Below are 4666 nucleotides of genomic sequence, written 5' to 3'. Positions count from 1 at the left end.
TTTCTTTCTTTCAGGATTTTATATATGTCTCCCCATTGCCTTTTTTCCTGCAAGGTTTCTGTTGAGCGATCCGAGCTTAATCTGATTTGCTTGCCTTTATATATTACACTTTTTTTTTTTTTTTTTTTCCCCTAGCTGCCTTTAGGATTCTGTTCTTATCTTTGGTTTTAGAGAGCTTGCTTATTATATGTCTTGGTGAATTTCTTTTAGGGTCTATCCTTCCTGGGGTTCATTGAGCTTCTTGAATGCTTATCTTTTCACTTTTCAAGATGTTAGGGAAATTTGCTTCCAGCATCTCTTCAATTATCTTCTCTGTGGACTTGTGTGAGTCTTCTTGTTCCTGAATGCTTATAATTCTTAAGTTATTCCTCTTCATGTTGTCCAAAATAAATCTTAGACCTTCAGATTTTTTTTTACCCTTATATCTGCTTGCTCTTCTATTTTAGTAGTATTGAGAGATTTATCTTCCAGGTCACTAGTTTGGGCTTCTATCTCTTGCATTCTACTCCTTTGCTCTTTCAGTGTATTGTCAATTTCTGATATTCTTTTATTAACTGTTTGGACCTCTTTCTGTAGGTTTAGAATGGTTTCCAATGCTGTTTGTATATTATTTGGACATGTGCTGATATGGTTGTCTGTTTCTGTTTTTTAGGCATATTCAGTAGTTAACTGTGGCCTTAATACATAGATTGGTGGATTTTTAAATTATTATTATTATTATTTAATGATTTCTGATTGCCTCGAGGTAGATGTGATCAGGAGACGGGCATCCCTTTTCACTCTTCTTTCTGAGAAGTTTCAAGATACCACTGTTGGTCGTTTTGACATAACTTAGGATTTAATTTTCAGCCTATTTCCTCTTTATTCTGCCTGTCCCACTCCACAATCCCTGTTCAGGCCTTTTTCCTAGTGATAAATAGTTCAGGGCTGGTTATGGCCATTTTGCATTGCCATTTGGTTTTAAGTGGAAACTGTTTCTTTAAATTTGAGGAGATCTGTGTGCATGTGTAACCCCCCGGGGGTGGGGGTGCAGTGTCCACTCACTCAGGCACCCACTCTAGTCACTAGAATGGAGGTATGAAGACAACAAGCGATCAATGAACTGACTGAAAAAAGAATGTCCACACCTTTATCTCCATGGTTCTGTCAGGCATCTATGACTGCTCTGATCCTTCCCCTGTTTGGGCTCATTCAAAATGGATGAATGCCTTGGATTCGAAAGCATTTGATTTCTTGCTTCTGCTACAAATTCCACTGGCTGTAAGCCTTCCAACTTTCTAAATATACCCTTTTATATGGTTCAGAGTTTTGGGTCCATCCCCTGAGCCTGCTTGGTGATTGGCATTCTGTGCTGTTGCTGATAGAGCTCCTCACTGCACTCCTACCTTATTTACCATCTTGTTAGTTCTCTGTGTTCATTTTTAATTGGATTGTTTATAGTTTCCTTGTAGAGGTGTTTGTAGCTTTCTACAAATTGGTAGTTTGCTCCTATTTTTAGGTATTAGTCCCTTGTCTGATATGTGGTTACAAAATCTTTTGATGCACATAAGTTTCTAATTTTTAGGAGGTCCCAGCAGTGTATTTTATCTTTTACTGCTTGTAAGTTTTTTTTGTAATTCTTGATAGTGTAACTATGCCATGTATTAGATCCCCTGTTTGTTCCCCTCCTTTTTTTTTTTTTTTTTTTAAGTTTTTATTGTGAGTTGAGTGATGGTTTACATGGGAGAACATCAGCATTACATTCATCCTATCTTATTTAGTTTCATTGCAATGATTACAATCCCCTTCCTGCATCTTCATTTAGCATTACATTCATCCTATCTTATTTAGTTTCATTGCAATGATTATAATCCCCTTCCTGCATCTTCATTTAAGAGCATTTGCTTCCATTCCTTCTGGTTTTTTTTTTGATGTACACCAAAGCACTCAGAAATATATAACCATTCAAACAATCAAAAGGCACACCCTGCAAGCCTGTCCCCTGGCCACCAGCATACAGCCCCTCTCCCTCCTTGAGTCTAGAGCCCCAGCCTCTCCATCTCTCCACATCATTGTCTCTGCCTCCATCTCGGGTGTCGCTGCTTCTCTAGATAGAGTCCCATACTCCACTCTTCTCATTTGATGGGCCTAGGGTCCTCTGCTCTTGGACTGCAAGATCAACCACTCCCCTCCTTTTGTTACAAAACATCTACATTTATATTTGTAACATTCAGTATCAGCCCAGATAACAATTATTCATTATTGAACCACAAGAGTCCTATCCCCATGTCCCTTCCCCAGTCCCATCTAGACAGGTTTGAAACCACTCATTGGAGATTCTACCTTCCCCTATACCCTCTGAACCTATTTTTTGATTGATGATCTTTATAGTTCTAGGTTTTACATTTAGATCTTCCTATTAAGTTTGTTTTTGTATATGATATGAAGTATAGGAGAGACAAAGGAGACTTCTTAGGAAAACAAATTAATGACACTTCAATTACAGAAGCTGGAACATACCTCTCCATAAAAGGGTTTAAAACTCTCCAGTAGATCCAATGCTAATCCTTGCCACTAGTGAAAAAACATGGTCCTTAGAAAAATTAATGTTTTAAATGAAAGAAAAAACAGAAGCTTTATGTTCCAGTTGCTCATTTATCCCCTGATTCAGAATGAAGGGGCTATGGGTAAAATGACTTTTTCTATGATAACTTTAAAGGAGAATCAATGATGTATATGAATGGAGAAATTTACACATGTTTCAAAGATACAGGGGCTACACTATCTCCTTTAACTATCATGTGTTTATAAAAGTCCCTGTTCTGAAGTAAAAATATCTCAATAATAGTGGCAATTGCAAATAAGGAACAAACAACATTAATTTTTAATTTGTGCCAGCTTTTCTTGACTAAATAAAGGATATACATCTTTCTTGTTAAGTCCTGATATGCTTGCTAATAATTTATTGTTGTTGTTATGTGCTGTGGAGTTGGTTCTGACTAATAGCAACCCTGTACAGGGTTTCCAAGGCTGTAAATCTTTACAGGAGCAGAAAGCCTCATCTTTCTTCCATGGAATAGCTGGTAGTTTCGAACTTCTGACCTAGAGGTTTGCAGCCCGATTCGTAACCACTACGCTACCAGAGCTCCTTAATAATTTATTAGAAAGAGATACTTTATCAAAATATAATTGACATTTACAATTTAAAGAAAAGGGAAAATAATTATAGTCTTACCTTAGAATCAGAATTTAGGGGTGGATAACATTAGATTGGAGTCCTGGTATGATGCTGTAGGATGAGTACTGGACTGAAAACCACAAGGTTGTCAGTTTAGACTCACCAGTTGTTCCTAGAAAACCCTATACAGTGTCACTAAGAGTCAGAAATAACTCAACAGCACAAGACAACAACAACAATAGTGGACTGGAGTCTTGGTGTGGTGCTGTGGAATAAGGTCCTGGACTTCAAGTTTGTTTTAAACCGCAAGGTCGGTGGTTCAAATTTACCAGCTGCTTCTAGGAAACTCTATACAGGGTCGCTATGAGGAGGAACTGACTCTATGGCACTTAACAACAACAACAAAATTGGACTGAAAACTCCAAGATAAGCCATTCAAGCCCATCAGTAGCTCCTTAGAAACCCTATGTGTGTTTTTGCCTTGCTATTCCTTGATATCTTGTTTTCCCTAAACTACGTATCTAATGTTCCCCCAGTTTCAGAATGTTTTATTAGTATAATGTTTTGTTTGTTTGTTTGCTTTTTAGTATTCCTCCTGAATTTAAAAGTTGATAAATCTTTACTTTTAAAAAGACATTTTATTGTGAATTGAGTGAAGATTTACAGTCATCAGTTTTACATTAAAAAATTATACACTTTGTTTCATCTCAATGAATACAATCCTCTCCATGCAACAAGTTGTCCCACTTCCTCCCTGTGATTACTCATGTACTCATTTTTCAACCTCATATATTTGTAGGATATATAACATATTGTTGCTGTTAAGTGCCTTTGAAGTGCTTCCAACTCATAGCAACTTTGTATAGGGTTTCCAAGGAGCAGCTGGTGAGCTTGAACCACTGAGCTTGGAGTCCAGAGCATTAACCCACAGCCCCACACTAGGTCTCCACAAGATAATATGCATATATCATGAGAGAGAGAGAGAATCCTGGTGTAGTGCTGTGGGTTAAATTGTTCTGTAAGCACAACCTTTGTTGTGTCCCAAAGGTTTTGGTATGTTGTGTTTTCATTTTCATTTACTTGACAATTTTTTAAAAAAGTTTTATTGTAAATTATGTGACAGTTTACATGGGAGAACATCAGTTTTACATCCATCCTATCGTATATTGTTTCATTGCCATGGTTACAATCCCCTCCATGCATCACCAATCAACAAAAGGGTATATCCTATAAGCCTGCTTCTCCCCCCACCCCCTGGTCATCAGCACACAGCCCCTCTCCCTGCCTGGGTCCTGAGTCCCCAGCTGCTCAATATCTCCACGTCATCATCTCTGCCTCCATCTGGGGGATCGCTGCCTCTCTAGGTAGGGTTCCGCTCTTCTCCCCTCATGGTTCCAGGGACCTCCGCTCTTAGCCTGCAACTTAATCACTCCCCTCCTTGCCACAAAATGTCTAGTTTTACATTTACAACCTTCACAATCAGTCCTGGTAACAATTATTCACCCTTGT

Source organism: Chrysochloris asiatica, unplaced genomic scaffold (genome assembly GCF_000296735.1).
Source record: "Chrysochloris asiatica unplaced genomic scaffold, ChrAsi1.0 scaffold00260, whole genome shotgun sequence".
NCBI lineage: Eukaryota > Metazoa > Chordata > Mammalia > Afrosoricida > Chrysochloridae > Chrysochloris > Chrysochloris asiatica.
This window is presented reverse-complemented; position numbering follows the sequence as displayed.